Here is a 26481-nt window from a genome sequence, read left to right on the forward strand (position 1 = left end):
GTGCTACCTTGTGCATCTGTATGTGGGTTCTGGGGAATCGAACTGAGGTCCTTTGGCTTTGCAGGCAAATGCCTTAACTGCTAAGCCATTTCTCCAGCCCTAAAAGTCTTTTTATGTCCATTTTGGTACACAGGGCACCAAACACTACACCTCAACTCTTTCTAGGTTCTCACTCTGATACCATCAAAGATCACCTAGTACTTCTGAGGAAATAGTACAGATTTGTTTTTCAGTGCTTTTTCTCTCCATTCCTAGCCTCACTCTCTACCAACTGCAGAATCTTCCTTTTGCCCCACACTCTAAAGTATACTTTGAAGAAACACCAACATTTTAACACCACAAAATTTTAAAAGGAGGCATATCCCATTCAATGTCTATAAAATCACACATTCTGTTCTGTGCTTGTGCTCATCTTGAGGAAACTTGAACGTGACCCTAAACTAGCATATTTCTGGGTCTCATTGTTATCTGTAAGCAAATCGTGCCCTTGTTAAGCATGTCATATTTGCTGGAAACAAGGCATTTAGTAGGTATGGTAATTTCAGCTTACTTGGTAGACTGGCTAGAATTTCCCCAAATTTACCTTTGCAAGATATGCCGAATATGCAGATGCATGAGCAGAGTTTAGTTTGTATTCAGACTAGATATTAGCAATCTTTTGTAGATGTATGTTTTCTGAGATTTCATCAAAATCTCCACAGAAGTCAAGAAGATGATTTGGTACTTCATTTTCTAATTCAAGAACCCCTGCTAGCACTTTCTCGATACAAAGCGCAACAGTGAATAAACAGCTAAAGAGCCAAAGACGGATTCTTAACAGTCATAATTACAAAGCCCTTAATTGCAACGTAAGTCACGTGGCTCTGAGTGAGGCAGCGGTGGATAGTCCATTACTGCAAACAGCAAGTCTCAGTTGCCAACATCAGCAGTGGGGTTTTAAAAACTGCTGGGTTGGAGTAGCAGTGCTAGCACTCCTCCGTCGTAACAGCTACTACCGAGAACGGATAATCTGTGTGGTTTCCATCTGATGCTAAGCGATGTTGTGTTCATATTCTATTTTTTGCAGCTGTCTTTTGGGTTTTGTAACCCCCATTCTGCCCAACCTTCAGTGCCCACTGCCAAAAGCTTGTACTTTCTGTGTTCCTGAGAATGGTTTCCTGGGAAACAGAATTTTCAGTGTTAAAATTGGGACGGTCCTGGACAAATGAGGACATCTGGTCCCCTAGTTTATATACAGAAGAGCCATTCTAGAAAATCCTTAGAATAGGGTGGACTCTCTCACTGTCTCTGGTTGTCTTTCCATGATGTGTGAGTTACAAAGAACCAAGGAGAGAAACTGGAAAGGGCAGATAAACAGTCCTGTCTCATTCTCTCATTGCCCTCTGTTTTTAGTTCAGAAATTCAAAACAGTGTGCAATCTCCTTCCTTTCTCCTTGTCCCAGTAAGAAACGGTCAGAAATCAGAGGGCAAGAAGGTCTCCACCCTCAAAAAACATAAGGTCCACAGAAGAAAAGAACACTAATTTTCTATACATCAATAATAAATTTCCTATGAAAGAAGTCATGAAATAATTCCATTCATAATAGTTGTAAAAATTTAAAATACTTAGGAATAAATTTAACTTGGAAGTAAAAGACCTCTATAATAAACATTATCAAACACTGAAAAAAGAAATCGAAGAAGACACACACACAGAGTAAATGAAAAGATCTTTTATGTGTATGAATTGGAAGAATTAATATTATTAATATGTCTAAATGTGAAATGCAGCCTCAACCAAATACTTCTATTCCTCAAGTACTTAATAAACAGCCTTGAATTTTATGTGGATACACAACAGAACCCAAAGAGCCAAAGCAATCATAAACCAAAATGATAAAGCTGGAGACATCACAGCACCTGACATGTTACAGAGACACAGTAACCAGTGCCACGTGGTAGTAGTATGAAAACAGATGCATCAACCAGTGCAACTGGATTGAGATCTCCCGAAACTGACCAGCTCACTTTCAGACAACAGAGTATCCAGGAAAACAGCCTCTGTAGTAGGTGATACTGGGAAAGTTGGATATTCACATGCAGTAGATTTAAGTTTGACCCCTATCTCTTATTCTATGCAAAATAACAAATAACAACAACTGAAAATGTATCAAAGACCTACATATAAGACCTGAAACATTTAAAGACTCTGTTGCAATCAGTTATTCTGGGTAGGACCTCAAAAACACAGAAAACAAAAACAAGAACAGACAAAAGGGGTTGATCAAATGAAGTCTCTCCACAGCGCAGGAGACGACAGAGTTGGAGAGACAGCCTAAGGAATGGGAGAACATACCTGTTAAGTATTCATCTGGCAGTTTTTATATCCACAGTGTGTAAAATGCACACAAAAATAAGCACAAAAGGATCATTCTAATTAAAAACTTGGAAAATCATCTGAATAGACCATTTTCAAAAGAATATAAACAGCCTATAAATATGTGAAAAAATGCTCAGTATCATTGGCCCTCAGGGACATGCACAACAAAAGTACAATGAGACTTCATCTCACTCTAATTTAGAATGTCTATCATCATTAAAAAAGAAAGTGTGCTGAGAAAGATGTGAAGGAAAAACTTTTATACACTGTTGGGGGGGAATGTAAAATAGGACAGCCATCATGGAGATTCCTTAAAAAATGAAAAATGATTTAGCAAGTGAGTGATCCTGCTATATCCCACTGCTGAGTATGTTTCCAAAGGAAATGACATCAGTATGACAAAGAGCTACCCCCATGCCTGTGTTTCCTGTGCCACTATTCATAACAACTAAGATATGGAATCAACCTAAGTATTCATCTGTGGATGAGTGAAAAAAGAAAATGTGGCATATATGCACAATGGAGTTTTATTCAGCTGCAAAAAGAGAAACCCCTCGCAGCAAAATGGGACAGAACTGGAGGACACTGTGTTAACTGAGATAAGCCAGGCAAAGACAGGAATGACATATTCTCTCTTCTAGGTGGAAGCTAATAATTGTGGGCCTCAGAGTAGAGTACTGATTATGAGAGGCTAGGAAGAATGTAGGGAAGAGGATAGAGAAAAGGAGGTTGGGTTTTATCAGTGTACACTATGTGAAAAATACCATTGAGAGCCTCATTAATTATTCATAGTTAATGCATGTTAATTTCTTAGAAGCCTCTAATAAAAGGCTTGGGCATCATAGGTGCCCAGAATTATGATGATGATACCATGATATACCAATAAAGTTACATATGACAGAGGGGAAGAATGAGTGGGAGGAAGAAAGGGAGAGATAGACAGAACAGGCTAAGGACAGATAGAAGGCAAGAGATGGACAGACAATATAGCAAGTTTAACTTAGCCTGGGGACTTGGGACCAGTTTCCCTATGAGGCAACAGAATGGAAGTCTGAAAGTGCCAGCCATGGGCTCCAGAAGACAAATCCCTGCATGATTAAGTTTTTATTTATTTTGATTATTCAAGGTAGGATCTTGCTGTAGACTGACTTGGAATTCACTATGTAGTTTCAGGCTGGCCTCAAACTCACAGCAACCCTCCTACCTCACACTCCTGACTGCTAGGATTAAAGGTGTGCACCACCATGCCCTGCAGGGAGAGAGAGAGAGAGAGAGAGAGAGAGAATGGGTGTACTAGGGCCTCTAGTCACTGCAAAGAATTTCGGATGCATGAGCCACTTTGTGCATCTCACTTTAAGTGGGTACTGGGGAATCTAATTCTGGTTGTTAGGTTTTGCAGGCAAGAGCCTTAACCACTGAACAATCTCTCCAGCCTCATGGCTAAGTTCTTGAAGTCCATTTCAAAAGATGCCAGCTTGAGGGCTGCTTTTTGGCTGATGAGATTTGACTCATTCATGACTATAGACAAAGGCTCTCTTCCACAAAAAGTCATTATCATTTTCCTCAGGTTGAAGTCTGGAAGTCAGGGTTCATGATGAGCCCTGACCAGTTACATAGCTAAGAGCAGAATAGTTTCCTTTGGCTAGTCCACAACCCAAAGCTTACCAAACAAAACTGCAGGAGAGAAATATCTCAGCATAGTTAACCCACTGAAAATAATTTATGCTTGTTCATGTTTACAAACAACCTGCTAATTAAATAAAATTCTTAACTACTAATTAAAGGAGTCCCACCCTTCATGACCTATACTTTGCAAGACTCAGCTATCATTTAATTGAAGTTACAGTGTAAGCAAAATTCTTTATATGTTGTAATTTTAATTTTTGACTAATTTCAACTTTTTCTGTCCTCAATTGGTCTAACTTAGTAATATTTTGTCACATACAAAAATGTCACTACAAAGCCATGACTTTGTATCTCAATTTTCTAGCTAAAACTGGTAGGATTAACAAATTTTCAAGATTAAAACAATATTTTCTTTATATTTTTCTTTCTTTTGTTCAAAATATTTTTATTTATTTGTGAGCAGACAAAGAAGAGAGACAGACAAGGGCCTCCTGCTACTGCAAATGAACTACAGATGTATGTGCCATTTTTGTGCATCTGGCTTTACCTGGATACTGGGGAATCTAACGTAGATTGTTAGGTTTTGTAGGCAAGTGTCTTAACTGCTGAGCCATCTCGCCAACCCTCTTTTTTGGAGATAGCATCTCATGTATTCTTGGCTGGCCTTGAATTCTCTATGTAGCAGATTGACCTTGAATTTCTAACATTCCTGCCTGCCTCCATCTCCCTAGTACTAGGATTATAAGCATGTAATGCCCAGACTGTTTTCCGTGGTGCTGGGGATTGAACCCTAGGCAACTACTCTATCGACTGAGCTTTATCTCCAGCTCATAGATTTTCAAGATTTTTAAAGTTAAGACTATAGCCCTTCCCTTTCTTTAGTAATTTTAAATGACAATTGAGAAAGTAATATTTAATATCAGAAATACAATTGAGAAGCCGGGCATGTTGGCACAAGGTTTTTTAAATATTTTATTTTTATTTATTTCATAAAGAGAGAGAGAGAAAGAGAAAATGGGTGCAGTAGGGCCTCCAAGCCACTGCAAACAAACTCCAGACGCATGTGCCTCCTTGTGCATCTGGCTAGCATGGGTCCTGAGGAGTCAAACCTGGGTCCTTTGGCTTTGCAGGCAAACGCCTTTACTGCTGAGCCATTCCCCAGCCCCATGGCACAGATTTTTAAAAATTTTGTTCATTTTCATTTATTTATTATTTGAGAGTGACAGACAGAGAGAGAAAAAGGCAGAGAGAGAGAGAGAGAGAGAATGGGTGCGCCAGGGCTTCCAGCCACTGCAAACTAACTCCAGATGAGTGCACCCCCTTGTGCATCTGGCTAATGTGGGTCCTGGGGAGTCGAGCCTTGAACCAGGGTCCTTAGGCTTCACAGGCAAATGCTTAACTGCTAAGCCATCTCTCAAACCCAATGGCACACACTTTTAATCCCAGAACTTCGGAGGCAGAGGTAGGAGGAATGCTGTGAGTTTGATGCCACTCTGAGACTACATAGTGAATTCCAGATCAGCTGAGGTAGAGTGAGACCTCAAAACAGGCAAAAATACAATTGAGGACTGGAGTGATGGCTTAGCAGTTAAGGTATTTGCCTGTGAAGCTTAAGGACCCAGGTTCAATTCCCCAGTACCCATGTAAGAGAGATGAACATAGTGGTGCACGCATCTGGAATTCATTTGCAGTAGCTACAGGCCCTGGTGTGCCCATTCTCTCTTCTCTCTGTTTTTTCTTTTTTTCTCTCTCTCTCTCTCAAATAAATGAATGATATTTAAAAATACAACTAATACCTTTCTTGACTATAACTTAGATGTAGTTGGGAATCAAGTAACAGTTTATGACCTCTGTCTTTTAGTAGTAATAAGATATCAGTACTTATGTAACTATATATTCAAGTTTATTCATCAGCACAACTGGGTATTTGCATAACTGGGGCTCCTACATCCCAGAAACTCATTACGTTAGTGTTGGCTTTGCCAAATATACACTATTTGTGTATGGCTAAACCCTCACTTCTCTGAACCTCAATGACCTCATCAATAAGATGAGGATAACCGCTGGATTTTATAAACATTGGTTCCATAAGGAGTAAATGAGCCTGTGGATGAGAAAGTATGCATACAAATATTCAAGAAAAATGCTCTCTTTTTAAAAAATGAACTATGCTTTGCTTCCTCTTAATTGTGACTATAAGTTATTTATTGATGTCTGTGGTGGTTTGATTCAGGTATCCCCCATAAACTTGGGTGTTCTGAATGTTAGGCTGCATGCTGATGGAGATTTGGGAATTAATGCCTCCTGGAGGCAGTGTATTGTTGGGGGTGGGCTTATGAGTATAATAACAAGTTTCCCCTTGCCAGTGTTTGGCACACTTTCTTGTTCCTGTTGTCTACCTGATGTTGGCCAGGAAGTGATATCCACCCTCTGCTCATGCCATTGTTTTCCCTGCCATCATGGAGCCTGCCCCTTGAACCTATAAGCCAAAATAACCCTCTTTTTTCTCCACAAGGTGCTCTTGGTTGGGTGATTTCTACCAGCAACAGTAATGTTAATACTAGGAGTGATATTGTTGCTATACACATGACTAAGTGGCTTTGGCCTTTTGGAGCTGATTTTCAAGAGGAATGTGAAAGGATTTGAAACCTTGGTCCAAGAGACATGTTGCAGTGCTGTAAGTACAGCTTGATGAACTGCTCTGGTCAGAGGTGAAAGACCTGAATGCAGTGAACTATGGACTGTGAGGTTTGGCTTATGAGGGTGAGAAAAAGCTTTGCTTGGACTAGGCTACAAACAATTTGTGTGAGAGGCTTGCTGTTATAACTGGGTCCTGAGAAGTTGTGCAGGGTTGCATTGCAGAGAAATGGATTGGTGTGAGCAGAGGGATATGGCACAGAAAAAATGAAATCTTTGGGTGAACTGCTGCCCATTCAGCTGCAATTGAGAGATTGTAACCTTTGAGACTGGGCTAGCTGACCTGCACCAGGGCAACAGGAAGAATAGACTCTTTTGAAGTGGACTGAGTGCTCAAGGAATGTCCTGTTCTTCAAAGTCTTCTTTATTCCCCCATGGATTAATAAATTGATACCCTACATACTACTATGAAGTATAAGAAATGAAAGGAATAGAGGATTAATGGGTAATGTACTTGCCTCACAAGATTCAGGATCCAAGTTCAATTCCCAGTACTGACATAAATACCAGTCATGGTGGCATATGCCTATATGCCTAGCAATGCTGGGAGGTAGATAGGTAAAACCATGGAACTTACTGGCTAGCTAGTGTAGCCTAATTGGTAAGTTCTACACCAATGAGAACCCTGTCTTAAATGAGGTGGATAGTGTTCCTGAACATGACACCATATGTTTTCCTCTGGCTTCCACACACACGCGTGCGCGCACACACACACACACAAATAATTTTTTTAAGAAGTTCTACAGAAAAAAATAGTGAAGGATAGTCTGGTGAAAAGGCAAGGGCTAATCCATTCTGTAGATTCAGGAAAGCCTCATTAAGAAGACATCTGGGCACAGAGCTAAACTGAGTCATGTGGATACACAGGGTAACATAGCCAAGGCAAGGGGGCAGAGACAGCAAAGTCTCTGTGGTGGGAGAGATTCAGTAGGTCTGAGCACTGTGAGCAGGCCACTGAGGGTGGTAGAGGACAAAGTCAAGAAAGCTCTGGAGCTGAGGTTGGACTTTGCAGGCCATCCTTATTCCAATGAGAGATGGAGAATGCCATTAAAATACAAACCATAGGCTGCTTCCCAGAAAAGGGCTGGAGAAGACTACACAGTAGCTAGTTAGGAGGTGCTGACAGTGACCTCTGGTTGAGCTCATGAGTAGAAAAGGAACCATCAGGGGGATTCCACCAGTATACTATAGATGCATCCTGAAGGTAGAATGAACAGACCCTGACAGGTGGATGCAGTGCAATGTATACAGAAAGAGAAGAGCTAATGATTAGAGAAAACACTGTGATCTGAACCACTGAAGGAAGAACATTACCACTATGGAAGACAGTATGACTGTGGAGAATGCTGGGGGTTGGGAAGCTGAGCAAGATTTTCAGGTGTTGTATGAGAGACGTGTACTAGACAGCCATGTAGACCTGCTGATTTGCCTGTGAACCCAGACTTTAGGGAAGAGGCCTAGGCTGTATAATTGATGGGTAAATTGATAGTTATCTAGTAAAGATACTGTTTGAAGCCAGGAGTGGGGTGAGCGCTCAATGTAGTGAGTACAGATAAAGAGAGGAGACCCAAGACCAGTGGTAAGAACCCCAAGAGGAGCAGCAAAGGTCACTAAGAATGAGCAGCCAAGAAGACCGAGTATGGTGTCCAGGAAGCCAAGTGCAGAAACTTTTTAACTGCAACCTGTGTCAATAAAATACTGTTGCTGGGTTCAAGAGATAGAGCAGAAAACTGACAAAATTGAACACTCCTGAATTCAATGATGGCATGGTAAATCTGTTTTTAATGATTTGATAGTTAAACAGGAGTTTACATGTATATTTATCTCTGCTGCTAAATCTCACTAAGATGACACTAGATATAAAAAAAATAAGTATAAATACACAGGACAAAGAGACAATGCTGTCCAGGCTGTGACTCTTCCTCTCTCCTAGACTCTCCCTAGGAGCTAATCATACATTTCCCAGCTATCAGGCCCACCCCATGGGAGGGAATTCAGGCCTATTACTGAAAACCTAGTCAAAAGTCTATGGCTAGGAAGATCATAGGCTCTATGGGAGAAAGCTACTACTGTTATTTGGCTAAATACATATGTTATACCCATCAAATCGCCTTCTGTGTGTGTATGTGTGTATATACATACATACATACATACATACATACATACACACATACATACATATATATGTGTGTGTGTATATATATATATATATATTTATATATTTTAATATTTTCATTTATTCCCATAGATTAGTACTACTCTTGCCTTTGGTCAGAGAAGCTTCTTTTTATAATTGTCAGTGACTACTGGGGAGAATACAGATTCATCTAGGTGCTGAGAATAAGTCATTGTTGAATGCTCAGTGCTAAATAAAATAGCTAAATGAATCAGCCCCTTCAAGACTCAGGGAACACTGCAGAAGAGCGGGTAGAAAGACTGTAAGAGCCAGAGGATTGGTGGTAAGGAGGAATGTTTGGGAACGCTATCTTCAGGACATGAAGTAGTCACAGAATTCATGATCTCACAGCAAGTATCATTAACTACACAAGACCTGTACAGTATTGGTTTCCTTAATATTCCATCATGGATGGTAGAAAAGGGTAAGAAAAAATACATCAAAGAAGGACTAGTTGGGAAGAAGAGGTTCGGTGGAAGGGGAGAGGGGTTAGGGAGGACAAGAGAGGGTAACAGGAGGGTATGTGATCAAAAGAAAAAAAGAAACATGTGGGCTGGAAATATGGCTTAGCAGTTAAGGCACTTGCCTGCAAAGCCAAAGGACCTTAGTTCCATTCCATAGGACCCACGTAAGCCAGATGCACAAGGTGGCTCATGTGTCTGGAGTTTGTTTGCAGTGGCTGGAGGCCCTGGTGTGCCCATTCTCTCTCTCTTTCTCTCACTCTCTCTGTGTGTGCCTCTCTCTCTCTCACTGTAAAATAAATAATAAACAAATAAAATATTTTTTAAAAAGAGAAACATGTGATAAATACACATGTAAACTCATATTTAACTATCAAATCCTTAAAAACAGATCCAAGAACAGACATATTTTGCAGCTAGATCTAATTGATGGTTCTAGGAAATAGAGAGAAATGGAAGCCCCAGAGATAATTAATGGAAATAAATGAAGACTCCTCCCAGGCCCATTAGTATATTTAAGATTTTATTTTTATTTATTTAGTAGCACCAGGGGAGTAGAGAGAGAGAATGATCATGCCAGGGTCTCCAGCCACTGCAAACAAACTCCAGATGCATGTGCCACCATGTGTATCTGGCTTATGTGGGACCTGGAGAATCAAATCTGGGACCTTAGGCTTTGCAGACAAATGCCTTAACCACTAAGCCATCTCTCCAGCCCCTGTTAGTATATTTAAAAAGAGATTTCAATGTAAGCTGAAATGACAAGAAGAAACATAGAAAAACTGAGAGGTCTGAGGATGTGGCTCAGTGGTGGAATGCTCATCTACCATTTATAAGGTCCTGGGCTGTATCCCCAGCACTGCAAAAATCAATCATTCAAAAAATTGTGGGGACCAGAGAGATGGTTCAACGGTTAAGGCACCTGCCTGCAGAGCTTAACGACTAGAGATCAAGTCCCCAGTACCCACAGATGCAAAAATTAGTTCATACATCTAAAGTCCATTTGCAGTGGCTGGAATCCCTGACATGCCCATTCTCTGTCTGTTTTTCTTCTATCTCTCTCTGCTTGAAGATAAATAAATAAATAATTTTTTTAAATTATGGCTGGAGAGATTGCTCAGTGGTGAAAGGCATTTATTTGCAAAGTCTGATGGCCTGGGTTCAATTCCTCAGTACGCACATAAAGCCAGATGCACAAAGTAGGACATGTATCTAGAGATCGTTTACAGCAAGTCCTGGCATGCCCATTCTCATTCTCTTCCTCTCCTTCAAATAAATAAATAAAATATTAAATAAAAAATTGGGTTGGAGAGATGGCTTAGTGGTTAAGCGCTTGCCTGTGAAGACTAAGGACCCTCATTTGAGGCTTGATTACCCAGTACCCATGTAAGCCAGATGCACTACGTGGCACATGCATCTGGAGTTCGTTTGCAGTGGCTGGAGGCCCTGGTGCAGCCATTCTCTCTCTCTCTCTCTCTCTCTCTCTCCCTCCCTTCTTCCCTCTTTCCCTCCTTCTCTGTCTCTCTCAAATAAGTAAATAATAAAAAAATAAACAAAAAGAAAGAACTATAAACTATTAAGAAATAAATTAAAATATTAAATTTCTATGGAAAAAAAAGGTTTTAAAATCACACATTTAAGAGCTAGGGAGATGGCTCGTCAGTTAAAGGCACTTGCTGGCAAAGCTTGGCTGTCTTGGTTTGATTCCCCAGTACTCACTACTAGCATAAAGGCAGAAGCACAAATGGCACATGCATTTGAAGTTCATTGGCAGTAGCAAGAGGCCCTGGCAACTTGCTCAGGTGGCCTTTCTTTATCTCTTTCAAATGATAAATAAAATGTTTTAAAAACACATTTAAGCAATAAAGTTCATAATAAAAAGAACTAATGATTTAAGATGCCTTCCTTGCTTGCACCGAATTCTGCCTCGGTCCCTGTCCACCTCTTGCCCATAGCCAGGGGCATGACATCCTTCACAGAGAATGCTGGCTCAGTCCCGGTCCACCTCCTGCCCACAGCCAGGGGCATAACAACCTTCACAGGGAGGCCATGCAGCTTCTCCACTCCCTGACCTTCCTGAGCCTACTCCCTCTCAGCTACCAATGCAATGAAATAGTTTTCTCATCGCCCCAACTGCCTCCTGTCTAAAATTATATATCAGGACATCCAATCTACTAAGACTGCATTTTTTTTGTAATTTTGTGTGTGTGTGATGTTTGTGTGTATACACATTCATGTGCTTGAGTGTGGCTGCTTATGTGCCATGGTGGACATGTGGGAGTCTGAGGAGAACTTCGGGTGTCAGTCCTCACTTGTTTTTTAATTTTTATTTATTTATTTATTTATTTGAGAGAGACATACACAGAGAAAGACAGGGAGAGGGAGAGAGAGAGAATGGGCGCGCCAGGGCTTCCAGCCTCTGCAAACGAACTCCAGACGCGTGCGCCCCCTTGTGCATCTGGCTAACGTGGGACCTGGGGAACCAAGCCTCGGACCGGGGTCCTTAGGCTTCATGGGCAAACGCTTAACCGCTAAGCCATCTCTCCAGCCCCAGTCCTCACTTTTCACCTTGCTTGAGGCACAGTCTAACATTGTTACCACTGCAAGCCAGGCTAGCTGGCCTGTAAACTAGGCAACTCTCCTGTCTCTGGTTTCCCTTCTTGCTCTAATGTGGTGGGATTACAGAAGCCAGCACTGTAGTGTCCCTCTTTATATGGATTCGGGAGATCTAAACAGGGTTGGGTTCAAAGAGAAAAAACTTCATGTGAAAACATAGAAAGCCGTGATTCATGCATGTGGGACAAGTGTTTTACCGGCTAAACCACCTCCTCAGCCCAACTAAGTGTTCATTTTTTATTTCTTGCCTCCCAACCCCTCCAATCCAATCTCCACATTGACCTCAGCTGATCTTTTACAAATACCTGGCCATACCTTTGCTTGCTTTTTATTGTGGTGGAGGTGGAGGTGGTGGTGGTGAGGATAAAACTTGGGGCTCTGCGCATGCTAAGCGCTCTCTTTACCACCATAGGGCTGCAATCCCAGCTACTTCTGTTTCTTGTCCTTCAGAACTAAAACCTCTGGGCTGGAGAGACAGCTTAGTGGTTAAGGCACTTGCCTGACAAGCCGAACCACCCCGGGTCCAATTCTCCAGTAAAAGCAGATGTACAAAGTGGTACAGGCATCTGGAGTTCATTTGCAATGGCTACAGACCCTGGCATGACCATTCTGTCTGTCTCTCTGCGCTCCCAAAGAAACAAGATATTTAATAATTAAAAAAAAAAAAGAATTAAAATCTTTCATATTTAAACTAGCCAGTGGGTCCTTCAGACCAGACCCTTCCTCCCAGCCGGTGTGGTGTCTCTTCCCTTAGCTGCATTCCCCAGCAAAGGTCCTCGCAGGCCCTCCTGACTGCTCCCCAGCTGAGCCCAGCACAGATGCTGTTCCTTGGTCAGCTCCCCTCCCCCACCCCGGCGCCTGATGGGGCAAATCACAGTTAGTGAAGTCAGTAATTCCTCCACTCATTTGCTGAGCCAATAGCAGAGCTGTGAGGGAATGAAACCCAGGGGAGACCTGGACAAAGAGGAAGTGAGAAGCAGAGAGACTACTTCATTTCCTTGTTCCAGACATTGTAAAGAGGTTAAGGTAAACTGTAGTGGTCTTAAAGAACCAGTCAAGAGTGAAACAGGAAGAAAACAGGATTGGGCTCCAAGAGAAAAAAAGTCATGTGAAAACATGATAAAAACCTGATTCAAATTAAAAAAAAAAAAAAGAAATTAGTAAATATTTAATTCACATGTATTACAAAGTAACATACTGTGGAATATATATGCATGTTAATCTATTGCTACACACACACACACACACACACACACACACACACAATTGGCTTAAAACATTATTTCACATGGTTTCTAAAGGTCAGTGATATGGTTTAAATGTATTTCCTAAAGTTGATGGGTTAAACTTAATTATGGTGGGATTTGGAGGCATGGACTTTGAGAGAGAATTAACATCAGATAAAGTCATAGGGTGAGGCACATGAAGGCATTAATGGCTTTGTAAGAAGAGAGAGATCCAAGCTAGCATATTTGCTCTATCTCTCTATGTGATGCTTTTTGCAAGAAGCCCATTAGAGATGCTGGTACCTTGGGTCCTGGACTTTCCAGTCTCCAGAACTGTGAGAAACAAATCTTTCTCCTTTATAAATTACCTAGCCTACGGCACAGCAGCAGTAAGGAACCCAGCCAGGAAGCCAGAAAAAGTTTAGCTGAGTGAAGCTGTGGCTCAGGGGCTCTCCTGAAGTTTCTGTGAAGACACATACTGGGGCCACATTGTCTGTACACTGGAATTTGCTTTCAAGATGGCCACCTCTGTTTGTAGGAAGCCTCCATTCCCCATCACAGACCACTCCTGGCTGCTTGAGGGCTCTCATTTCTTATTTCAGAGCAACTGATCCAAGGGGGAAAGAAAGGTGGAAACAACAAGGCTGTGTATGACCCAACCTACCTTAAACACTATCATTTCTGTATTATTTTGTTTGTTAGGAGTGAGTCACTAAGTCCAACCTACATCCAAAAAGATGGGAACTAGGATCTGGTTCCTGACAGGAGTGGGTATCAGAGATTTTGTAGATAAGTTTTGAGGCTAACACAGTAGTTCTTTTCCTATAAAGACATACAGTAGTACAGTTAAAACAATCATAGAGCCTGGGGAAATGGCTTAGTGGTTAAGGCGTTTGCCTGAGAAGCCTAGGGACCCTGGTTTGATTCCCCAGGACCCACATAAGCCAGATGCACAAGGTGGTGCATGTGTCTGCAGTTCATTTGCAATAGCTAGAGGCTGTGGTGTGCCCATTTTCTATTTCTCTCTATTTTCTCTCTCACTCAAATAAATAAATAAAATATTTATTAAGGAAAAAAAAAAGGCTGGAGAGATGGCTTAGCAGTTAAAGCACATGCCTGCAAAGCCTAAGGACCCAGATTTGATTCTCTAGGTCCCATATAAGCCAGATGCACATGGTGGCTCATGCGTCTAGAGTTTGTTTGCAGTGGCTAGAGGCCCTGGTACGCCCATTCTCTCTCCTCTCTCTCTCTCATAAATAAATAAAAACAAGTCTTTAAAAAAGAAAAAAAAAACATAGACATAAGTATGACATAAATCATCAAGTGGCAAGCATAAAGGCAAAAGTGCCCTGTGTAGAGTTTATGAAGAAAATGAACTACTAGTTATTCCACAAAGCCTACTAAAACAGTAGGTTGCTGCAGCAAAAGTCAGAAGAACAAGTACTTAGAAAGTTTATTTTGTTGTTTGATATAGTATCAGTGGAAATAAATAAACAGAATCAAAACAGAAAAATTGCCTTTTTCCTGGTTGGACTTCTGAAGGCAAGATGGGTCACCAGCAGCTCTACTGGAGTCACCCATGAAAATCCCGCCCGGGCTTCCCACTCTTTTTATTGGGGGGGGGGGGGCTTCCCACTCTTGCTGCGTCTGCTGGAACGACCATGGTCTGATTCAGAAGAACGGGCTGAACATGGACCTGCGGTGTTTCCACCAGTATGCAAAGGACATGGGATTCATAAAGTTGGACTAAGTGACCTTCCTAAAATGGATTATTCCAAGATGCTCCATCCATCCAGTAAAAGATCATGCTAGTTCTTTGTACATAAATAAAGTGTGAAACCTTAAAACAAAAAAGAGAAAAATCTCAGGGAAAAGTCTTGAAAACAATAGTAGCAGATGTGGGATTATTCTCTAAGGAAGATGTGAGAGACTCAGCCAGTTAGCATGAAGGCGGAAGACAAAGTTCTCTCCCAGAATATGGAAGCACCACAGTCATTCTAGATCACAAGGACTGTGTCTTAGAGGTGGTGACATGCTTCAAGAGTATGTAGACTGCAATCACTGTTGAAATGGCGCTATATGCAGCTGCCCATCCCACGGATGTTCTGAAATGTTTCATAATGTAAATAATCTCCACGCCTCTGTTTATCACAAACTGAAAATCTTTAAGCTAATGACATGCATTGTCTCTAAAGTTTAGTTTCATTGTACTGGTATAAACACTTCCAAATAAAATAATGTAAATGAAAAAAATGTTTTACAGAACTAAAGCTCCACTGGGGCTAGGGGTATATATGCTCAATGGCAACACATTTGCCTGTCATCTGTCATGCATGAGGCCATAGGTTTGACATCCAACACCACCAAAAAAATAAAACACCATATAATAAACCAAAAATCAAGCATAACCAGTTAGTTGGGTATGAGAAAAAATAAAGTATTAGTATAGTAGCTCCTACAATATCAATGCAGAAAATTTTGTTTTAAAATTTGCCTGTCTGTATTTTTCAAATGAGTGATAAGTTCATTCTGTAATATGTAACAGCTATTAAATCCTATAAAATTGCAATCACCTTTACTAATACTTATATATGGTTCTGTAAAGAATGCATGCAAAAAATCATAATACATATAAAAATTTCAAGGATATGATCCTTATTACTTCTGAAAAGAGGATTAAAGACCAAAAGCCAACAAATGTAGAAGTTGAAGGGGAAAAGAAAAATGTGAACAACAGATTATTTAAACTTGTTCCCCCAGATATCTAAAATATCACATACACCATTGTTTTCAGTATAGCTTGTGAAACCCCAAAATTCTGATTTCTCTGCACTAGTCTGAAATAAGTCTAATAGAGACTGTTTTGGTAAACTACAAGTGCTGTCTTCTTACACAATAAGAAATTTGGTTATTTTGTTATCTATTTCAACATTTGGTTCCACATTGTTTTATTTCATCCTAATAATATTCTCACTTTCCTATGGATTTTACCAGAAGGTAAGTCATCCATATTCTTGTCACATTCATCAGGTTCCTGAGGACTATAAAATGTAGCTTTTGCCTTTGTGGTTAGGTATTTCCTTTGAGGTGTTTATTGTCATCAGGACAGAATCATGACCAAATATTGGATGAAAGTATTTTTCTGTAACATCTCTTGCTGGAAAGTGTATAGGATCCAACTTGAATTTTGATTGGGATGGATTATCTGTATTAAAATAAGAAACTTGTACATATGTCTGTAGCATACTTTGACAGTTATCTACCCTTAAAAGAATAAACTTGTGCTGGAGAGATGGCTTAGTGGTTAAAGTACTTGCCTGCAAAGCCCAAGGGCCGAGATTTAATTCCCTAGCACCCGTGTAAAGCCAGATGTAAAAGGTGGCACATGTATCTGGAGTTCATTTGCAGTGGCTAGAGGCCCTGGCATGCCCATTATGTCTCTCTCTCTTTCAAATAACTAAATAAAATACAAAAATTAAACTGGTACATATGTCTGTAGCATGCTTTGACAGTCATACCTTTAGTTCTTCTAATTCATTTTCCTTTATAATTTCTGTTTAAAAATATCAAGACTACATTCCTGTTTACTATTGTGTGGAGGTAGCTGTGTAACATTCTGCTTTATGCCATGCTCAGCTGCATTTTAACACTGAACCTTCACTAATCATCTTCTATCAAGTCCTCTCAATTCCTTTGAAGGGCAGGAGATAGGTTCTGAAAGAAACATGAGTGTCTGTTCAGGTTCTTGGGTTTCTTCATACAGGATATTCTGTTTGATTGATTACCTGCCCACAATTTTCCCTGGAGCCCTTTTGGGAAATAGGATGCAAATCTAGCATTTCTTTGAGCTCAGTATTTTATTTATTTTTTTAACACTTTTCCTGGAAACAGGAGAAAGGGCTTCTATACTGTATTTTATTAAGTAATCTTTTCTTTTTAAATGTATCTGTTTCATATTCCATGAAATAAAAACTAACTTAGTTCTGGAGTGATAGCTCAGTGGTAAAGGCATTTGCTTGCAAAGCCCAAGGACCTAAGTTTGATTCCCCAGTACCTACATAAAGCCAGATGCACAAAGTGGCGCATGTACCTAGATTACTTTGCAGCAGCTGGAGGTCCTGGCATATCCATTCTTTCTGTCTCTTCTATCTCTGTTTGCAAATAAATAAATAAATAATATTTTAAAAACTAACTCAGATATAATAACATCAATTTGATACTGGTTACTGTGTACAAAATTTTGGTGTTCACTTAGAAGGTAAGTGTCCAGATCTTCATATTTCTTTAAGCAACATTCACAACATCCTCTTTTTCTTTGCTTTAAACTGGCAATGAACATACACATATACTTATTATATTTATATCATATATACATATATTTATTGCTATATGTATGAATTCTTAATTTAGTCTGAGTTTGCTTTTGGATGATGGATAGATTATCTACATCAATGGACTGCAGAGCTTCTAGGTAGACTAGTTTGTAACAGGCATATTGGTTAGCCAAAGGTAAAATGGCACATAAAATTGGCTCATACCTTCAGCCTTTACAAAAAGGTTTTGATTCTTCTTGATTTTTGTGTTCTAACCCAACCTCCCCACAACTACATCTCTTATACATGTATTTGATTTCTTCAGTAAATACAACTCTTTTTTCTTTCATTCAATGTAGTATTTAATGACATCAATGTGAAGAATTTTCACTCCCCATGATAAGACATTTGACAATGTACTATTTGCAGGAACGAGATCATGATCTTTGGCAGCTTTTTCAACTAATAATCTTCCTTGGTAAGCATCCTGTGTCTCAAGACTTAAATGAACTTCCATCAGGGCTGGGATGAAGTGAGGTAGTTTCCATAGTACATGCAGATTCTAGACTTGGAACAAGAGAAACCCAACACAGTGTTTGCACAAATTGTGCTTTTTTTTTTATTATCTGAAATAAGATACCTGATATTTCTGCTGAGAAAGTCTTCTGCTTGCCCTCCCAGAACCTTTATATCTTTCTGTAGGCTTTCAGATATGGTGACAGAAGGAAAGTCAAGGTAAAATATTTCTCCCTAATGTGGCTTATATTTGGATTTTTCTGGTCTGTTATCAGTTTTCAGGGATTTCAAAGATGACCTATTCTTTTCATTTTTTACTTGATCCCACTTTGGAAATGTCCTTTGCTGTGATCGCATGGCTTCAGAGTTCATGGCAGTACCAGGCACTTACATTCTGGGTCCTGACTGGGTACCATACCGACGATGCCAGAAACCAGGCTTCACTAGTTCAGTGGACTCTTTCCTGGGCCAGGGCCTTCAGGTAGGAGAGGAACTTGGTCCACTATTAGGCTGAATTTCCTAGCTGGGCTCTAGCTCCCAGATGCAGAGTAGGAAGGTGAAAAAGCCAGTTAGTCTGTATTTTACATCCTCTTTACTACTATAAAATGTTTCAAACAGTATAAAGTGGTAACTAACAATAGCTAGAATTAGATTTTCCAACATTTTAAAATATGCTAAACTCAATATGAACTGAAAATAGAAATGTTAGCATGCACCAAATACCAGAGCCTCAAAATGCAGGAAGCAAAAGTTGATAAAGCTGGAAAGGAGATACAAATCAAAGCCACAATCACCACTGGGGAATGCAGGTCCTTTCAGAAATGAAGAACTGCTAGACAGAAACTCAGCAAGGCTACAAAAGAACTGAACAAGCCAACTTTATAGGAACGAATTGGCACAGACCACTGAACAACCTCAGCAAAATACAACTTTTCTTTCCTAAGCATTCCTAGAACTTTCACCAAGAAAGATCATTTTTGGGGTGATAAAACATGCTTCAACCAAGTAAAATAATAACTGCAATTCTGCAGGTGGATTCTCTGCCATGATGAAATCAAATTAGACAAGAACAGCAAATATAGCCAGGAAAGCTCTAAACATGTGAAACAACACTGATAGCCAGTGGGCTGGTGGAACGCAGTGACACACACTTGTAATCCCAGCACTTAGCGAGGTGGAGGCAAGAGGGTCAGCAGTTCAAGGCCAGCCATTGCTATATACACAGCAAATTCCAGGCCAGCCTGAGCTGCATGAGATGGGACTCAAAACCATAACAACAACAAACTAAACAGTAGGTCAAAAAGGAAGCTTTAAAGGAAATCATAAAATATATAAGACTGACTGAAAATGGACACATATTGAAGTATACAAAATACTGGGATGTAACTATAGTAGTGGCTGAGAGGAAACTTTATAGTACCAAATTTTTACATTAAAAGATAATTTTTTATTTATTTTTTACATAAAAAGCCAGCCCAATGAAAGCAACAAGAATGGGGTACTAAAGCTAAGGGCAGAAATTAGAAGTTAGAAGATCAAGAAAAAAGAAAAAAGCACTAGTTATTTGGGGTAGAAAGTCAAACTTATAAGTCTTCTAGCAAAAATGACACAAATAAAAAGAAAAGAAACTTTTTTAAAGTTCTCCAAAGTTGAGCCAGGCATGATGGCACATACTTTGAATCCCAGCACTCAGGAGGCAGAGGTAAGAGGATCATCATGTGTTTGAGGCCACCCTGAGACTACACAGTAAATTCCAGGTCAGCCTGGACTAGAGTGAGACCCTACCTGGAAAGAAAAAAAAAAAAGTTCTCCTAAGTGAAGTAGGAGGCAATATTACAGATTCAATCAAAAATTTAAAGAATAAATGTCAATCAAAATCCCTACAGGTATCTATAGATATAAAGATTGTCATTTATGTAGAAAGGCATTAGAATAGCTAAAATGGTATTTGAGAATATAATATAATAAAGGAATCAATCCACCAGACTTCAAGATAGACGCAGTTCCTCCCACAAAGGCTGCATGGCACAGGCACACAAAGATCCATGGAACCCAGAAGGGAACCTAAAAAAAATGTGCCCAGCTGACTTTTGTCAAAGGTACACAAGCAACTCTATGGAATAAGGAGAATCTTGAGCAAATTTTGGTAGATGTAAACGTCATACCTTGTACAAAACTAAGCGTTGCCGGGGGTGGTGGCACACGCCTTTAATCCCAGCACTCGGGAAGCAGAGGACAGAAGACCACCATGAGTTTGAAGCCACCCTGAGACTACATAGGGAATTCCAGGTCAGCCTGAGCTACAATGAGATCCTACTTTAAAAAAAAAAAAAAAAAAAAAACACCTGGTTATCGAGTGGTTACATGTGAAACTAGAAAGCCACTAGAAGGGAGAGGGAGTACCTTTGATCTCTAGGGACAGACAAAAACTAAGTGGACTGTACCCCAACTGGAAAATACACAAAAGGAAACACTGAACAATTTGACGTAATCAAAATTAAAAACGTTTTATTTTGTTGAAAGACTTGGAGGATGACAAGAGAAACCCCAGATTGATATTACATATTTAACAGACTAGACTAACAAATTTAAAACTCAACAGTAACAAAACAAGCAGTCCAAATTAAAAATGAGTAAAAGGTATGTCCTTTATTGTATGGCTAATAAATTAGAAGAAGACCCTCAGCATCATTAGGCCTCAGAGAAATGCAAATGAAACCCCAAGGAGACATTTCTGCATGTCAGTGACATACCTAGTTGGTGACACCACCCAAGGCCAAAGAGGATGTGAAGATGCAGGCTCTCTCGGACAGGGCTAGGGAATGTGACATAGCCCAGCCACTCTGAAAAAGTTTGCCAAGTTTCTTATAAATGAAACATGCAATTAGTACAGCCAGCAATTGCACCACTGGGCATGTATCCCAGTGAAATGAAGGCTTAGGTTCCTACGAAAACTGTACACAAATGTTCCAAGTGGTTTCAAATATCTCAAAACTGGAATTAGCTCAGGTGGTCTTCAACAAGTAAATCGCCAAATAGACTGTTTTCTATTAATAATAAAAAGAGACAAAGTATTGAGATCTGCAAAACTTGGATAAATTGTCACAAAATTAGGTAGAAATAAGCCAGTTCCCGAAATTCCATCTTGTTTTGGTTTCTCAATTCATCCATATCACAATGTGAAATGTAACGTCAGAAAGAAGGACACTCAGTCATTGCTAATGACCGTGGACCTGCTTGGGGGGGAGGAAAAGATGGACAGAAGTGGATGTGGTTATGAAAGGTGACCTGAGGGAGTCTTTAGTGGGTTAGAAATATTCAGTATCTTGGACTGGGAAGATGCTTAGCAGTTAAAGGCACTTGCTTACAAAGCCTGATTCCCTGGGTTTGATTCCCCGGGTTTGATTCCCCAGTACCCATGTAAAGCCAGACTCAAAAAGTGGCACAAGTATCTGGAGTTTGTTTGCAGAAGCAAGAGGACTTGGGGCCCCCACATTCTCTGTTTCTGTCTCTCCTAAATAAATAAATAGGCCTGGAGGGATGGCTTAGCCATTAAGGCATTTGCCTGCAAAGCTAAAGGATCCAGGTTTGATCCCCTAGGGCCCATGTTAGCCAGATGCGCAAGGGGGCACATGTGTCTGGAGTTCATTTGCAGTGGCTGGAAGCCCTGGTGTGCCCATTCATTCTCTCTCTTTCTCTGTCTCTCTCCCTCTTTCTTTGTCAAATAAAAAAAAACAAATTAAAAATAAAACATTTAAAATTTATTAATAAATAAAAAATTGAAATATTCAATATCTTGACTATAGTGGTAGATCCAAGAACCTGCAGAACATGCACAGGTGATAAAACTGTATAAAACTTCTACACATGAATTCAAATAAATATGGAGAAATCTGAGTATGACTGAATATAATCAATGGATTGTATCAACACCTGTATCTCGGCTATGAATACTATGATCCTGTAAAACCTTAGCAATGGGTGACAATGGGCAAAATGAAGAAAGCATCTCTGTATAATTAGTTTGTTGTTACTATTCTTTGAGACAGGGTCTCACTATGAGGCCCTTGTTGGCTTGTAGCTCGCTATTTGACCAGGTTGGCCTTAAGCTTCCAGAAAACTTCCTGCCTTCCCCTCCCCAAAGCTGACAGTATTTGTGGGTTGATTCTTCAACTGCATATGAAACTGCTATTATCTCAATAAAAACTTTAATTAAAAATATATACAAAACAAAGAAAGAGATGTATGTTCTTGAAAGTTTCTCTATTTCTTTCTCCACAGACATTATACTTAATACAATGTTCTTGCTATAAAAACTGAATAAGAGCAACTGATGCCATGGGATTTCTTGTCAACATATCAAAAGTAAAATAAAGCTCTTTTCTAAAAATAATCTAAAAAGTCTATAAAATGCTATTTTGCCAAGTTCTTAAATATGCTTGCTTTCAGGATCCTGAAAGTATCTCCTTCTTTCAAAAGCCAAACTTTCTGGGATGAATAACCTTTGTTAGGAATGACTTACACAATGCCAATCTGCATCCCATGGTAGTAACATGCCAAGGCAGACTTTTGCTTTTTTTTTCAAGGTAGGGTCTCACTCTAGTCCAGGCTGACCAGAAATTCATTATGTAGTCTCAGGGTATCCTTGAACTCACAGTGATCCTCCTACCTCTGCCTCCCAAGTGCTGGGATTAAAGGTTTGAGCCACTGTACCTGGCCCATGGCAGTCTTTTTAAGGGAGATCTCATCTAGGCAGTAGCAATGCATCTGCACTATATGACAACTAGATTTCCATGAATCCTATTTAAGAAAATGGATACCCTGTAGTACTTCCACTCATTAGTAATGCCTGTGAACATGAACAGACCATTCTCCTGCCATGCTGTTTTCTAAGGAAATGGCTCAGAACACACGCACACACACACACACACACACACCCCTCAAAAATGAGTAACTGGATACATGGTCCATGCACTGGTAACTGCAAGATAGCGGGCTGTACAGTGCATGGAGTGGACCCCAAGAAGATAGGCCCTAATCCTTAGGACCTGTGAAAGTGATCTTACTGGAGAAGAGTGTCTTTGGAGATTAAGTTAAGGGTTTGTGAGTGGGGAGACCATCCTAGATTATTTTGATGGGCCCTAAATCCGGTGATAAATGTCCTTGCCCAAGTGGGGCAGAGAATATTTGTCAGCAATAGAAGAGGAGAAGGTAACATGGAGACAGAGCCAAAGACTGGAAATGAAGCCTTCTGTATGTTAGTGGCCAGAAATGCCAGAGTACTCACCAGGAGCTGGAGAAAGGGAACAGATTCACCCTTGGGTGCCCAAGGTGGGGCAATTGGGGAAGGCATCCTTGTCAGATATTGTACCTCTGAAGACTTAAAAATATTAACAAATCTGAAACTACTCTAAGAAAATAAAGAAAAATATTTCTATAGCTATGGATTAGGGAAATCTACTATAAATATAATATGGACCAAAGAAGATATTAGAGCCTGGGTATGGTGGTGCCTACCTTTAATCCCAACCGTTGGGAGGCTGAGGTAGGAAGATTGCTGTGAGACCAGCCTAGAACTAAAGAGTGATTCCTACGTCAGTCTGGGCTAGAGTGAGACTGCTTCAGAAAACAAAGCAAAAAAAAAAAAAAAAAAAGATATGCATAGCAAGTGGATGTAAGTATATAAGTTACTTAATTCCATATACAAGAAGCTTCTAAAACAGAAGAGGGATGTCTCCATTGTGTCTCTTGGCATCTGCCCTGGGTGGGAGGGCGCCATCATTTTTTTGCCACAAGAACAAGAAAAGCAGAGGAGCCCTTTCCACAGACAAACAAGAAAAGCAGAACATGTGCAAAGAGGGCAGGTATAAGTGAGCAGAGCTCAGTACTGTGCTAGTCTTTCGCCAAAGCCAAGATGCTATCCTACTTCTGGAGACAGAAATCCACTCCTGCATCCTGAAACTACCCTGTTGAATTTCTCCTTTTACTAACCACACAAAAATGTTTAAACGAGCACATTTTATTATATTAAAGATTATTCCATTTCTCTGACTTAGTAATTCTACTTTTTGAAACCTTACACATGGAAACAGCTACAGATAGGAATATTAATCAAATAACTATATACTTAGTCCCTAGTATGCAGCCCTAGTATATAGAAGGTAATGACTGAGGCCATGTGGATGTGTTCTTTCCTATGAGATATGGTCACTAAAGGATTCTTTATAACAAAAGCTGCTTAGACGGGGAGTCAACAGAGGATTCATGACTATTTATTACACATTACCTATACTGATATTACTTAAGCATTAAAATGCCTAGTCTGACCTGGAATTCACTATGTAGTCTCAAGCTGGCCTCGAACTCATGGTGATCCTACCTCTGCCTACCATCTCTGCCTCCTGGGATTAAAGGTGTGTGCCAGCATGCCCCCTGCTCCACCCCCGCCTTAAAACGCCTTTTTGTTTTGTTTTGTTTTGTTTTTTGAGGTAGAGTCTCACTCTAGCTCAGGCTGACCTGGAATTCACCAGGTAGTCTCAGGGTGGCCTTGATCTCACACCGATCCTCCTACCTCTGCTTCCTAAATGCTGGGATTAAAGGCGTGCACCACCACTCCCAGCTTAAAATGCCATTTTTAATAACAAGGACAAGTATGATAAGAAACATCAACATGTTAACACATTGATTGCTGCATAAAAATAATTTAAACCCATATAAATGCCATGATTTGCATGTGAACTGTCCGGTCTCCAGCTGGTGTAGCTCTGGGGGAGGTTACGAAACAGTAGGGCTTGGCTGGTAGAAATAGGCTTTGAGGGTTTGTAGGCTGACCGCACTCCTAATCCCACTTCTAACCCAAGCTCTCTGCTTCCCAGTCTACCAACATGGGAAAATCTCAGCCTCATGCTCCAGCCACCATGAGCTCTACCATGCTTTCCTCGTCATGGTAGACAGTGCCTGCTCAACCCATGAGTCCAATTAGATCTTCCCTGAAGTGGCTTCTGTGAGGCATTTGGTCACATCAAGAAAAGTAACTAGTGCAATACTGAACAAAAGATTGAAAGGATTAAAGTATTGACATTTATTATCTTTGAAAGGTGAAATTATATATTTTTCTATTATAGAAAATTTCTAAGTTTTCCATAGTATGCAAGTGTGGAGGTGAGTTTGGTGAATGAAATAATATAAAGTCATCTGGGCATGGTGATACACGCCTTTAATCCCAGCACTCAGGAGGCAGAGGTAGGAGGATCACTGTGCATTCAAGGCCAGCCTAAGACTACATAGTGAATTCCAGGTCAGCCAAGGCTAGAGTAAGACTCTACCTTGATAAACAAAAAAATAAAGAAGTGAAATAAATAGATAAACAAATAAAAATAAAGCCAAATTTTAAAACTTCAGAAAAATGAAATCTGGAATCCAAAGCAGCAGAAATAATGAATCTGTGGGCTCTTACCCACATGAATCCACCCACCAGAAATGCTAAGCAAAAAGAACAGTTCTTGCCATCCCACAAATAAAGGTAGCCCAAGTAAGGTAGCAGGGAGATTGTCAATCACTGTGGAGACTCCACCCACAGCCTCGTTTCAGGAGGTAGCTTCTCAATAGAAACTACTGGTGTCATTGAGGATGTCCGATAGTTTGGATCTTAAATGTCCCTCAAAGGGCCATCAGTTAAAGGCTTGGTCCCTAGCCTGTGGCACTAGGGGCCAATAGTGGGACCTTTAGGAAGCAGAGTCTAATGGGAGGACATTAGGTCCTCAGGAGTGTGCTCTTGAAAAGGGTTTTGAGACCTTGGCTCTTCCTCTTTCTCTCTGCTCCGCAGACAGCATGAGCAAGCAGTTTTTCCTACCTCACACTTCAGTATGATATTTTGCCTTGTAAGTGGCCCAAAAGCCACAACTGGGCTGAGCAACCATGGCCAGAAGCCTCAGAAACTCTGAGTCAAAATAACCCTCTCCTCCTTTTAAATGGTTTCTCACATATTTTCTCACTAAGATGGAAAGATGGTTAACAGTGGGTGGAGGAGGGAAGTGTGGGCCCAATTTCCCCCCTCTTTTCATTTGGGGTCTCTCTATCCCAACAGTCTAAGGCTTTGTTTTTCCTTTTATCCTCCCTCTTGTTCTTTATTCTGAATACACACAGGATATTTCATCTGAGTAAAAAGTCCTTGTTACTATAGTATCTAAAAATCACCGAGGTGATTCAGGATTTAGAAACGAATGTTCTGAAGGGTGCCTTCCAGTCAAGTGCTATTCATAGCATCAAGAGACAATTCTCTAAAGGGCAAGAAAAATGGCCTGGAAGAAGTTGCTCTATTTTCAGCTCAGTGCATTTAAAGCTACCTGCTTGCTACTCGGGTTCCATTCTTACTTTTTTTTTTTTCCAGATAGGGTCTCATAATAGCTCAGGCTGACCTGCAACTTACTCTGCAATCCCAGGCTGGCCTCCAACTCACAGAAATCCTCCTACCTCTGCCTCCTGAGTGCTG

The 26481-nt window shown here is 40.3% G+C and overlaps 1 protein-coding gene and 2 pseudogenes across 8 annotated transcripts in view; 1 reads left to right on the top strand and 2 right to left on the bottom strand.

Moving 5' to 3' along the window:
* Positions 1-26481, bottom strand: part of Tjp1 (tight junction protein 1) — a 268814-nt gene that overhangs the window by 111352 nt on the left and 130981 nt on the right. The window lies entirely within an intron of this gene.
* On the top strand, positions 14709-14911 carry LOC101611295 (annotated as a pseudogene).
* On the bottom strand, positions 14965-18362 carry LOC101605230 (annotated as a pseudogene).

This window comes from Jaculus jaculus, chromosome 3 (genome assembly GCF_020740685.1).
Source record: "Jaculus jaculus isolate mJacJac1 chromosome 3, mJacJac1.mat.Y.cur, whole genome shotgun sequence".
NCBI classification, from domain to species: domain Eukaryota; kingdom Metazoa; phylum Chordata; class Mammalia; order Rodentia; family Dipodidae; genus Jaculus; species Jaculus jaculus.